Source organism: Rutidosis leptorrhynchoides, chromosome 4 (assembly GCF_046630445.1).
Source record: "Rutidosis leptorrhynchoides isolate AG116_Rl617_1_P2 chromosome 4, CSIRO_AGI_Rlap_v1, whole genome shotgun sequence".
Taxonomy (NCBI): Eukaryota; Viridiplantae; Streptophyta; class Magnoliopsida; order Asterales; family Asteraceae; genus Rutidosis; species Rutidosis leptorrhynchoides.
The window spans coordinates 289,916,308-289,931,741 of record NC_092336.1 but is presented as its reverse complement, the minus strand read 5'-3'; positions in this window follow the sequence as shown (position 1 = coordinate 289,931,741).

Below are 15,434 nucleotides of genomic sequence, written 5' to 3'. Positions count from 1 at the left end.
TGTTCGTGAATCGTCCGAATAATTGTTCGTGAATCGTCGGGAATAGTCGAAGGTCAAACGGTTTCATGTAAGCAGTTCATAAATTTTTGAGATTCAATATTACAGACTTTGCTTATCGTATCGAAATCATATAAAGTTTAAGTTTAAATTTAGTTGGAAATTTCCGGGTCATCACAAACAACACAACCATAGCTTCACTATCGAATCAATTCAAAAAGTTTAGAAGAGAAATAGAGAAACTAAATTCAACAGTTTTAGCATTGCAAGTAGGATGTGAAATCTGTAGACAACCACATTTCACGAAAGATTGTGATATCAATGATCGGCCAATGAACTCAGTAGCACAAGTTAATTTTATGGCCAATCAAAGACAAGGCAATTTTCAAGGAGGGAATTCTAATTAAAAACCTGCAAACCCAGGATATCAAAACCCGAAGAATTTTGATTTTCTAAGAAATGGACCACCTGGATTTTTTAATAGAAACCAACCTCCATTTTCACCTCAACAAAATTTCCAACAATTACCGTATCAACAACAAAATCATAACACGCAACCAGTAGAGAAGAAATCTAACTTTGAAGAAGTTATGATGAATTTTGTCAAAAGTCAATCAGAAACGAATGAGCAAGTAAAGAGACAATTACATCAAGTCCAAACGGGAAACGAGTAAGTACAAAGGAATCCCAATTGCTTGCTGAAAGGCAATAGGGAACTTTACCATCCAACACGCAACCAAACCCTAAGGGTAAGGAAACTCAAAATTCAAGTAATATTTCGCAAGTTAATTCAATCACTACGCGAACTGGGTTAACCACTAACCCAGGGATTCCAAAGCCTCTCACTCCTATTCATATTTCACAAGAAAACGAACATGTGGCAGAAGAAAATACGATGCAAACCACAAGTGCACCAAAGACTCAAAATCAACCACCATTGAAGGTATACAAACCTCCAATTCCATATCCGCAACGTTTGAAGAAAGATAAATTACAAGCACAATACAACAAATTTGCTAACATGATTAAGTAAATTTGTATAAATGTACTGCTTGTAGATGTTCTTGCAGGTATGTCGAATTATGAAAGCCTTATCAAAGATCTCATAGCTGATAAAGGAAAATATGCAGAAGCTTCAACCACATTCCTTAATGAGGAATGCTCGGCAATTTTACAAAAGCAAAATATGCCACCAAAACTTGGAGATCCTGGAAGGTTCATCATTCCTTGTCTGATGGGAGATTCCGTAATGTACGATGTATTAGCTGATTTAGGAGCGAGCATTAACCTTATGCCTCACTCCTTGTACTTAAAATTGAACTTAGGTGATTTAAAACCAACCAGGATATGTATACGATTAGCTGATAGAACTTACAACTATCCTATTGGCATTGCTGAAAACCTACCAGTTAAAGTAAATCACTTAATCTTTCCTGCTGATTTCGTTGTTCTTAAAATGGAAGAAGATAGTAAGGTTCCCCTAATTCTAGGACGTCCCTTTTCTGAATACTGCAGACGTAATTGTGCGCGTAAAAGAGAAAAATCTCAGCTTAGGTGTGGGGGGGATAGAATTATATTGTACATAGATAAGGCTATGAAACACCCTATGTCTCCTGATGAAGAATGTTTCCAAATAGACATTGTTGATTGTTGTATTGAGGAAGAACTACAAGAACTATTAAATATCGACACCTCAGATTTCACCCCGATGGGTGAAGGTGAAGATTTTAATGTCGATATAGAGTTAGACGAGCTGTTGAAGGTATTCATTGATGAAGAATACGTAGAAGAAGAAATTCCCGGGGAAGATGAACCTTTTGAAGAAATTAACGATGGTAATAGGTTCCGGATAAAATCTTCCTTAGAAGAACCACCCACCTTGGAACTTAAAGAACTCCCAGAACATTTGGAGTATGCTTATCTCCAAGGAACGTCACAATTACCCGTCATAATTTCATCAAAACTTTCCAATGACGAAAAGGGTAGGTTAATGTCTATTTTAAAAACCCACAAAAAGGAAATTTACTGGAAAACAACTGATATTCCAGGGATTAACCCTGCTTATTGTACCCACAAGATCCTAATGGAAGAATATTTTAAACTCGTTGTACAAAAGCAACGGAGGTTAAACCCTAACATGAAAGAAGTTGTCAAAAAGGAAGTCATCAAATTACTTGATGCCGGGTTAATTTACCCTATATCCGATAGCCCATGGGTTAGTCCTGTGCAAGTAGTACCCAAGAAATGAGGTACGACTGTTGTTCTAAATGATTAAGACGAACTCGTTCCTACAAGAACAGTCACTGGGTGGAGAGTCTGTATAGACTATCGTCGTCTAAACGACGCTACAAGGAAAGATCATTTCCCGCTACCATTTATCGACCAAATGCTAGAACGTTTGGCGGGAAAAGATTACTACTATTTCCTTGATGGATTCTCCGGTTATTTTCAAATTCCAATTGATCCAAAAGACCAAGACAATACCACATTTACTTGTCCATTTGGTACTTTTGCCTACCGACGAATGCCATTCGGATTATGCAATACACCAGGCACCTTCCAAAGGTGTATGATGGCAATTTTTCATGACATGATTGAAGAAAGTATAGAAGTCTTTATGGATGATTTCTCTGTTTTTGGAAACTCCTTCAACTCATGTCTCTCAAACCTTGAACGAATGCTAATTCGTTATGAAGAATCAGATATAGTTTTAAACTGGGAGAAATGCCACTTCATGGTGAAAGAAGGCATTGTTTTAGGACACAAGATTTCTCGAGCTGGAATGGAAGTAGATAAAGCTAAGATTGACGTTATTTCAAAATTTCCTCCTCCAACCAATGTTAAGGGAATTCGTACTTTCCTTGGTCATGCGAGATTCTATCGACGATTCATAAAGGACTTTTCCAAAATCGCTCGACCTATGACTAAACTTCTTGAGAAAGACTGTACATTCGATTTCAATGACGAATGTCTAAATGCTTTCTCCATTATGAAAGAGAAACTTACAAATGCACCCATTATGGTATCACCCGACTAGTCCAAACCTTTCGAGCTAATGTGTGATGCTAGTGATTTCGCGCTGGTAGCTGTTTTAGGTGAACGTCAAGATAATAAATTTCAACCAATCTACTACGCAAGTAAAACACTTACAAGAGCTCAGTTGAATTATACAACTACTAAAAAGGAGCTTGTCGCAGTAGTTTTTGCTTTCGATAAGTTTAGATCTTCCCTAGTGTTATCTAAAATAATCGTTTATACCGATCATTCAGCCCTAAAGTACTTATTCAAAAAGAAAGATGCTAAACCTAGACTAATTCATTGGATTCTTCTCCTACAAGAATTTGACATTGAAATCAAGGATAAAAAGGGTGCTGAAAATCTCGCAGCGGATCACTTGTCCCGTCTTGAAAATCCTAACTTAAAAACACTCAACGAATCCGTTATTCACGATACTTTTCCAGACAAGTTCCTTATGAAAATTGAAACGGAAGAAGAAATTCCTTGGTTTGTGGACTTTTCCAATTATCTAGCCGCAGAAATTCTTGTTAAAAATCAAACTTATCAGCAAAAGAAGAAATTTTTCGCTGATCTGAAGTTTTACTTCTGGGAAAGCCCTAATCTCTTTCGTATAGAAGCAGATCAAGTTATTCGTCGATGTGTATATGGCAAAGAAGCGCAACAAATTCTAGAGCACTGTCATGAAGAACTAGCTGGTGGACATTTCGGACTAAGCTATACAGCTAAGAAGGTCTTTGACTCAGGTTTTTACTGGCCTACAATTTTTAAAGATGCACACATCATGGTGAAAACTTGTGACGCTTTTCAAAGATCTGGAAATATCTCCACGAGAGACAAAATGCCACAACAAAGTATCCTAGTATGCAAAGTATTTGACATTTGGGGTATTGACTTCATGGGTCCATTCTTCTAACAAATGCAAATATATTCTCGTAGCAGTCGATTACGTTTCTAAATGGGATGAAGCAAAAGCCCTAGCCACTAACGATGCTCGAGTTGTTGTCAGCTTTCTTAAAAACCTTTTCTCACGTTTTGGGCTTCCAAAAGCATTAATCAGTGATCGTTGAACTCATTTTACAAATCAATTACTCGAGAAGGTACTTAAAAAGTACGGCGTTAATAATCGTTTCTCAAATTCTTATCACCCTCAAACGAGTGGCGAAGTTGAAAACAAATTGAGGTCTTAAACGAATTTTAGAAAAACGGTTAAAAATAATCCAAAAATCTGGCATCGAAAGCTAGATGATGTGCTGTGGGCATTTAGAACCGCAATCAAAATGCCCATTGGTACCACTCCTTTCCGATTAATATATGGTAAGGCATGTCATCTACATGTCGAGGTTGAACACAAGGCGTATTGGGCACTAAAAGAATGTAATACAGACCTTGTGGAAGCCGGAGAAAATTGATTCTTACAATTACATGAATTAGACGAGCTAGGACTTCAAGCATATGAAAACTCGAGATCTTACAAAGAGAAAACTAAGAAATGGAACGATGCTCGCTTAAAAGATAAAAAGCATTTGAACCGGGAGATAAAGTTCTAGTTTTTCAATCACGTTTTAAGTTTTCACCTGGGAAACTTAAGTCCCGATGGACGGGACCGTCTGAAGTAAAATACGCATTTCCATCTGGATACGTAAAGTTATATGGCAAGAATGGTGGTACTTTTAATGTGAATGGTCATAGACTTAAATTCTATTATGAAGGGTTCAACAACACTTAAAGAGATGACATCACATTCTACCCTAAGGACAAATGAATACAGGGTAATTTTCGCTAACCACTCGCCTTCTTAAAAAATTTCAAAATATTTCGAGAGTGGAGCTTGATTGGTTTTTCCCTAGCAGACACTAAAGAACTAGTCTTCTCCCTCCATTCTGAATTTTTTTTAGTTTTGTATGAAATTAATATGCTTTTTAAATTTAAGTTTTGTGTGAATTTAAAAAACAAAATTTACTTTATTTCATTAAGTTTAAAAAAATGATTTCTAAAATTCGTCGTGAGTTAAACACTAGGTCGTAGAACCAAAATTGCTTTACCCAAGGACGGGGCGAAAAATTTTGTTATCATTATTTTAATATTATTGATCTAAAGTATGCCAAAAATATTATATGAATGTGGGGTAATATACCAAACTTCAAAAATATGTATATATGTTTGTAGTTTATATAAGGGTAAAAGACGCATTTTCAAAGACTGGTATTAAGTTACAGCTTTTAATCTAAAGAGGTTTTAACTCCCTTTCTATACTAATTGCCCTCGTGAATTTTATCTTGTCTGATTTCATTGCAAATGAGGGCATTGCATGATCTCAAGTGTGGGGAGGAGTTATAAATTCTCTCGGGTTTATACACTTGACTTATTTTCTAAATTTTGTGAAAATTTAAAAAAAAAAATTAACTAAATTAATTCAAATCGTGTTTAATATGTTTATGAACGATAAAACTAGGTGTTAAAGCCGAAATTATTGTTACCTTAAGGAGAACATAAACTGAGAAACTACCAAATTTATGAATTTATTTAATTGAATCAGGAATAAAAAGATTCATGAAAAAAGCCAAGTGTGGGGAGATTTGTCAATATATATGAACTATTATCACATGTTTGTGTGAAGTTTATTGCAGGTACTTTTACTTTGGGCTGTATAAATTTGTTTTGCCCATTAAATTGTGAAAATTAAAGAAAAGATGGATCTACAAGATGAATCAATTCCATCATTAAAATGAAGTAAAGTCTTTAGAAAAAGAAATGCGCTTCTTGATTTAGGTCAAGAAGTTGTCATCCAGACCAGTTGTAGAGTCTACGAAAAACCTTAAAAAGTTTTCTCGAAAATCAGCTGGAAATCCACGGACCTCAGCATCAAACAGGGTCGCCAAGTGGTTAGACTTATCCTAACCATGAGAGAATCTGTCTCGTAAAATGGGGAGGGCGCCATGCAAATTAGCTTGATAAGACTAATTTATCAGACCCCCATAAATGATAATCTCCTTAAAGATTAAAAATCAGCTTTTAAGACTGATATTACTCTATCCTTGAGATTGACTTTAAAGATTGAGAATTACAAACTCATGGATTCGATGATATCTAAACTCGAGCTTGAACGAGAAAATATTTTGATTAAATTAAAATCAATTTGTTTTCTAAAAACCTATTTTCAATGAGTTCATTACCATTGAGCGTAAAAAATCCTGAGAATTCATCAAAATTCATTATGTCACCTGAACCAAATCGGGTGTCAACCGTAAGAACAGTGGTTGCATAGCATGGTCGAAGACAGGACCTTGTGCCAGACCGAAAAATTATAGGGTGATCTTTACTATTTCTCCTACAAAGGATAGTAATTGCATCCGACACATTATTGGACCATGAACATCTGCATGTCATTAGACATTGCCTTAACAGTTGCTTGTTCAACGCTTTCATTTACAACCGAACGGTAGTTTACTGAAAGGTAATATACGGGGCAAGTAAACTGGACGTGTTGCTTTCCTAATACAAGGTTAGCAAGTGGGTGACACAAAACCGCAAGTTTTGAGCTAAAATTTTAAAATCTGAAACCCACAAAACCCACAAAAACATTTGCAAACACCGGTGAAGGGTTATCCGGGAAAAATTATCTAGGGTAAAAACTAGAATGAATTTTTAAAAGATCAAATATTTTCATAAAGATCCAATGTCCTTAAAAGGATCTAAATTTTCATAGTCATGTGGGACTGTAAACCACAATGTTACTATCATTGTTCATACCGCCGTACCAAAATCACTGATGTATAAAGTGTGAAAATAAAGAAGTGATTTGTGTGAAGTTTGTTTTTATTTCAAGTTCTATATTGCCTGAGGACAAACAATGTTCAAGTGTAGGGATATTTGATATTGCTCCAAACGAACATATATTTAGTTGCAATATCGTTCTAATATGTAATAAATTTAATGGTAATTTCCTTATTTTTAGTTGTAATAATTTAAATAAATAAGTGCGAAGACAAAAGACGCAAATCGCTCGAAAATGAAGATTTAAAGACGAAAACGAAGATTTGAAAGACCCAAATGACCAAAAAGCTCAAATGTACAAGATACAATCCAAGTGGTTCAATTTCATCTAAATATTTATAAGAGTACAAGCCACGGAACGCAAAGTACAATATATCTTAGCGTACGAGAAGACGTTCAAAAATCCGAAATAGAGACATGAACCAACTATCAACGTACGACTCAACGGAGCTAAAATTACAAGTCAACTATGCACAAGAATATAATATAATATAATATATATAATTCATAATAATAATATAATATAATAATAAATATAATATAATAATATAAATTATTCGTTGATATCTATTGCAGCAAGGCTCCAGCTAATTTTCAAAATTTAATAGTGAATCCAATTGCCAATAAAAGGCAACTCAGAGACAGAAGAAAAATACACGGATCAAATTCATAATTCACTTTCAAGTTTCTTTTAATATATTTTAGTTTTAATTTTTATTAAAGTTCTAATTAGTAGTAAGTGGTGTAATTCAAGTTTACGGGTATTATAGTACTACCCATAGTGGTGCCTAAAATGTAGAACCTCTGGACGAATGGATTAAACCATATTATAATATTATGATGTAACTTTGACTATTTTTAACATTGAGTTTAATCACCGACCCATTGTTATATAATTTGATATTTTCACCCCTATCACATAATTTATTAAATTGATTAGCGAAAGTTAATTAAATTTACATAAATTATGCTTCAACACCTCAGTGATCTAGACGGACATATGGACAAATTATTGACAACAATTTAGAAGTGTGATTCGGTGGTTTGGGTTATATTATAGTTCATATAATCGTGTAATTATAAAAAGGGAATACCGTTATAATTTTGGTATTAGCAAAAGCTAAAACCGAATTAAACCTCAATTTGAATAGTCGGGGTATAATTTAATTCGCTAAAACGAGATCTAACGAAAGTTAGATTTAATTTTAGTTAGTTAAATCTTTATAAATCAAAAGATAAAATATAAGGATATATATTAAAACATCGTAATTGGACTTAAAAATAATCTATAATCCAGAGGGGACATATTTTTGTAGCCACTACTTTACTTTATTTTAAATCTCATCAATTTCATTTTTTACTACGTAGATAAATTTTAGTTACTTTTTACCGTATTACTTTTTACCATATAGTAAATTTTAATTACTTTTTACTATTTTACTATATTGCCATGAAAAATCTTATTTCTCTATTTTTTTACAAATTAGTATAAACTGTAGTTTTATTTAGTTTCGTTAATTTAGTTATTATGTTTAGTTATAATTAAAGCCTTATCCAAAATAACCCTTTTTAATAGTTTAACTTTTAGCAATTAAAAATCTTGAAAACTCCATTTCCTTGTGGAACGAACCAGATTTACCAAATAAAATATTACTATACGAATGGGACTAGTTGCCTATATGTGTAAAATCAATCCGAAATCATAAAAATGCCATATAATCACAACCAATTTGTGTAATAAAATAAATTCAAATCCGTTCAAAATAAAAGGACACGATCACGCACATCACCCCCTGGGTCACCACATTTCATATCTGAACTTCAGTCAGAGAGAAGTACACTTTCTCTCTCACACGGTTCTTTCTCACTCTAAAACATTAATCGCTTAGCAGCAGAACGCTAGACAGATCAATTACAGATTAATCCACAGATTTATTGAGGCCACCCCATGGATCTATCATCCGTGTTCTGGGTCGGCAGGGATTATTTCCCGAGGGCAAAATGTGACGACCCGAAAATTTCCGACCAAATTTAAACTTAATCTAAATATGATTTTGACACGATAAGCAAAGTCTGTAATGTTGAGTCTCAAAAATTTTGAACTGTTTCATATATTCTATTGACCTTTGACCAGTTTCGACGATTCACGAATAACTATTTGTAAATAGATGTATATATTTAAATAATAATTTAAAATATTATTTGAAATAATATATGGTTTAATTATTGGAAATAAATATGTAAAATAATATGCGATGTAATGAAAACTATATATATATATATATATATATATATATATATATATATATATATATATATATATATATATATATATATATATTAATTGTAATTATATAAAATTTTATTAAATCTATTTGTTTAAAAATATGTAATATATTTATATTAGTAGTTAAACTTGTTATTTAAGACTGTTTATATTTAGAAAGAGAATAAGTTAAAAGTAAATGATTTTGAGCTTAAATAGTAAACAATTGTAACAATCGGTTTGCATTTCATTAGTGTTCATATAGAGCTAATACGAATTTATGAAGATTTAAAATAAAAGTTAGACTGTAAATTGATTACGATGATTTTAGGTTTGATAGAAATATTTTTACCTTTTTAATTTTAATATTAGTACTCCGTACATATTAATTGGAACAGAAAACAAATAATTAATGAACCTTTTTTATCAGGTTTCAAACACTTAATGGGCAAAATAAATAAATAAACTTAAGCTAAAAATTTAGGATTTTTAAGAATACTTTTATATATTAACTGTTTAGCAACGGACTACAAATCATCACTCGTTAAAACTGTCGGTACAACAAGTTAAAGAAGTGGTGGCTTTTAAGTTTTTTTAATATTTCTGTTTTCCCACATGAGCATATAACCGATTATATTATTTATATGCATATGCAAATGCATAATCTTACTTACACCCATATCATTATATCCATGATTGATCAAATGAAAACTAGTTTTATCTCCTTCCTTCTAACCACATTCAACTATTAGCCATCATCAATCTCATGACACCACCACGAGGACCACCTTCAAAATGCCACCACAACCATCGTTGTCACCACAACATTCACTACCATCCAATACTTTCAACTACTGCTACTACTGCACGTATACTTCTACTACTCCTTCGTGAATTACTCGTTTCCTACTCCACCTACAACTCAAAATATGATGGGTTACTGCTGAATTGTTTTATGTTTCCTATTCAAATCACCCAAGAACCTCACTTCATCGATCACCACTTCGATAAAACCCATATATTTGTTGACCGATCACCGTAAACCAAACCTCCATTTGGAGAACCTTACTAACACCTACCAAATGATTATGTTTTCTATTTTCATGTTCGAGCACCACCTCTCATCATTAATGACCATCACCTGGGTGTTTACCTTCTTCAACCGCTCGACAACACAACACCCTATTTTTTTCCTGTCACTATGCAACACCACCAAGAACACCACAAGCTCACCACCATCACCGAATTCTTGCTACTACCTCTTATTGTTTTAATAACTGGAACAATCATTGAACCACCATAACCGATCTCCCTCTCTCTCTACACTCTCTCTATATACTTTTTCGTGAAGCATATGTAACCACCACCTACTCAGCCACCGACCACCTCCATATCGCTACCATAACCCACCATCTCCATCACCAACGGTCATGACACCACCATCGTCATAGAAGTTACATTTTTCTGTTTACTTTCCTTGAAACCACCACAACACCACACCCCATCGAATTAACCATTAGTGTTCCTATTTTATTTTCGGTTTCCTTGTTCGAACTGCTACTGTTGCAGTTTTGGAACGTCACCTTCAAATACCGCTGTTATTTTCTTTTCCTGTTACTACTACGAGATAACGATGAAGATTATTTGAACGTTTTAAGAATCATTCACTTAATTCTCGTGATACGTGGGGTCTCATGCAAGTGGATATACAAAGCAGCATATTTATTTTGTATGTATTAGTCACTTTATAGTTAATGATTTACATTTAGGACATTTCACAAAATGTATGGCCGACCAAGTTAGTGTATTGAGTTGTTGGACTTGCTATTTGAATATACCATACCTATACTCTATGTGGCTGAAAGAATCATAGCCAAGTTATATTGCTAGATCATTTGAATCATGGGCCATTAAATTTAATTCGGGCTTGTGAAAATTGCTTCTTGGGCCGAAAGTTATTTTATTTGTTGGGCCGAAAACCTGCTTATTTGATGGGTCGTGACCCTGTTTATGAAATTGGGCCAAGATCAGACTTATATTCCGAAATCGAAACCAGTACGAGATGATGGCGGATTGAAATTGATATTAATATAGAGATTGACATTGATATTGATATTAATATTGAGATTGATATGGAGATTGATATTGATATGGATATTGATCGAGTGGTTATATGATGAGATACGATAGTAATAATGATGTTTAGCGAGATGATGTGATGATGAATTAATAATACGGGTGTGATGATCGTAAGATTGGATGATAAAAATGAAGTATTAGATGTTGATAAATAGTCAACGATGATGATCACAATAATACTATGATGAGGAGGGTATAATTTCTATTCTTATTATAATAATAATAATAATAATAATAATAATAATAATAATAATAATAATAATAATAATAATAATTATTATTATTATTATTATTATTATTATTATTATTATTATTATTATTATTATTATTATTATTAATTATTATTGTTATTAGATTATTACAAATATTAAAAATATTGATATTGATATTAATATTGAGATTGATATTGAGATTGATATTGATATGGATATTAATCGAGTGGTTATATGATGAGATACAATAGTAATAATGATGTTTAGCGAGATGATGTGATGATGAATTAATAATACGGGTGTGATGTTCGTAAGATTGGATGATAAAAATGAAGTATTAGATGTTGATAAATAGTCAACGATGATGATCACAATAATACTATGATGAGGAGGGTATAATTTCTATTCTTATTATTATTATTATTATTATTATTATTATTATTATTATTATTATTATTATTATTATTATTATTATTATTATTATTATTATTATTATTATTATTATTATTATTGTTATTATTATTATTATTATTATTATTATTATTGTTATTAGATTATTACAAATATTAAAAATATAATTATTAGTATCATTCATACAATTAATATTATTATCATTATTGTTAGTATTAGTAATATCATTTTTAATATTATTATTATTATTATTATTATTATTATTATTATTACTCTTAATTATTATTATTATTATTATTATTATTATTATTATTATTATTATTATTATTGTTATTATTATTATTATTGTTATTAGATTATTACAAATATTAAAAATATAATTATTAGTATCATTCATACAATTAATATTATTATCATTATTATTAGTATTAGTAATATCATTATTAATATTATTATTATTATTATTATTATTATTATTATTATTATTATTATTATTATTATTACTCTTATTATTATTATTATCATTATTATTATCATTAGTAGTAAAGTTATTATTATCATAGTTATTATTATTATTAGTATTATTACTATCATTACTATTTTTATTATCATCATCATTATTATTTTTAATATTAATATTATTTCATCTAGTAATTATTAGTTATATAAAACTATACTTAATACATATAATATAACTATATTTTTTTATTTATTTAAAGGACATAAAATGAATACATTTATGAAACATACAAGTTATTAATATAAAATGATATCACTAATAAATATATATATAAATTTGTTTGATTACAATTATATGTGTTAATATATATATATATATATATATATATATATATATATATATATATATATATATATATATATATATATATATATATAAATGATATAGGTTCGTGAATCCGAGGCCAACCCTGCATTGTTCAGTATCGTCGTATGAATATTTTTACAACAAAATATCGTATCGTGAGTTTCATTACTCCCTTTTTAAATGCTTTTGCAATATATATATTTTTGGAAATGAGAATACATGTGCTGCTTTTATAAATGTTTTACGAAATAGACATAAATAATCGAAATTACATTCTATGGTTGGATTTATCAGAATTGAATATCACCCTATTTGCTTGGTAGCCTAAGAATTAGTGAACGCCACTAATTGATGCAAATCCTGAAGATAGATCTATGGGCATAACAAACCCCATCCAGGTTATGGATGCTTTAGTACTTCGATTTTATATACAGATGAGTGTACCTGTATATTTGAGGATATTCTATATGCATTTGTTAATGCTGGTTACCAGGTGTTCACCATATGAATAAATTTTTATACAGATGAGTGTTCATGTATTATATTTTTTGCAGATGAGTGTTCCTGCAGTTAACTATAAAAATTAAAACTTGTGGTCTATTAAAATATTGAAATGATTGTTATGATAAACTTATGAACTCACCAACCTTTTGGTTGACACTTTAAAGCATGTTTATTCTCATGTATGAAAGAAATCTTCCGCTGTGCATTTGCTCATTTTAGAGATATTACTTGGAGTCATTAATGACATATTTCAAAAGACGTTGCATTCGAGTCGTTGAGTTCATCAAGATTATTATTAATTCAATTATAGTTGGATATAATATGAAATGGTATGCATGCCATCAATTTTCGATGTAATGAACGTTTGTCTTTTTAAAAACGAATGCAATGTTTGTAAAATGTATCATATAGAGGTCAAGTACCTCGCGATGTAACCAAATGTAATGTATTCGTCCAGATGGATTAGGACGGGTCGTTACAGGTGGTATCAGAGCGGTGGTCTTAGCGAACCAGGTCTGCATTAGTGTGTCTAACTGATATTCGTTAGGATGCATTAGTGAGTCTTGACTTCGACCGTGTCTGCATGTCAAAACGTTTGTTTATCATTTCTTGTCAGAAAATTACCTTCTTATCATTCTTAGTCTAGACACATCTTACTTCATTGATTACATGAATAGTGTATAAACAAAACTCATATCTTAGCATATCTGCTAATTCATATTTTAGCGTATCTATATTCCGTAACTTCCTCCGTAATCTACGAAATCGTATGTTCTATATATATAGATATTTAATGTAATTAGAATATCATCCGATAGCCGGAAATCATTTCATATCGAAAAATCCTTTATTCAATCGTACGAAATGGAATTCGCCACTAGTTCAAGTCCCTCAAATTCCGATATGGAGTTTCACTCAAGCTCAGAAAGCAGTGTGACCGAAATAGATCAACCAATTAGCTATCATCTATTCTGGATGAATTGGGGATGGGTTCGTAGCCTACTTAATCATTGGAGATAAGAAGAAGGTGATCCCTTCCATCCCGCACATTCCCCTCTTGGCGATGAACCTGAAGTACTTACCGGCGAACCAGTTCGAAACACCATTTTCACTCTTATTTCCTGAATATCTCGACACGATTATATTCTATCTAAAATTCTAAACCTTATTCATCCGCTCGTTCTGACCGACAATCATCCCGGAATAATGGAAGAAGTAAACGAGCTTTGCGCTCGAGTAATCAATTTGGAGAATATAGTGCAAAACTTACCAGCTTCAGCAATATCACCGGCACCAACAGTACCACCAACAACATTCGCATTCCAAGCCCCAACATTACACGCTTCAATATCACGATCTATACCTCAAGCATAATCATCGTTCTACATATCGTTCTACATCAATTATCTTCGTTCTACATGGCGATTATGTAATCTCTAATGTTTCAGATATTATGTATTCTTGTTCTAACAGTAAATCAAATGAGATTAATATCATATTAACTCATTAAATTCATGATTACATCTAAAGAAAATATATATGTATATATATTTTCATAAAGATTGTAATTAAAAGTTCTTTTGTACAAACTGTTAATGGTGAAAATATTTTAACGTGTAGGTAATACCCGAGGAATATTTAGGCTTCACATTAATGAGTTACACTGTACATTCTTCGAATCTGATTCAACAGTTATTTACTATCCTACTTACATCCACCGATACATGTATCCATTCACCACAGAATAACCATCTTCATTCAATTTCATATTTGGATTTTTACATATCAAAATCCAACAAGTGGCATAATGAAGAAAACATTGGACAAAATAAAATTTGTTAGAAACAAACAAATTAACTATGAGAAATTTTATTAAGAATCCACGCTAACAAAATCCTCGCTAACTATTCCTAATTCCCTGTTACAATTTAATTATCGGGACGCGTATACAATGTTTTGACATATCATATTGACATCATCTATATATATTATTTGGAATAACCATAGACACTCTATATGCGGTAATGTTCAAGTTAGCTATACAGGGTTGAGGTTGATTCTCAAATAATATATATACTTTGAGTTGATCGATTCTGAGACATGTATATAATGGTTCACGGCACGTATTAATTAATTCGAATATTATATATTAAACTATATATGAATTGTTGAACTACTAATTATGGACTACTAACTGTGGACTAATAACATTGGACAATTAAAATGAATTAAAATATTGATTATAACATATGAAACTAAACATTTCTTCAAGTTTGCCACTTGATTT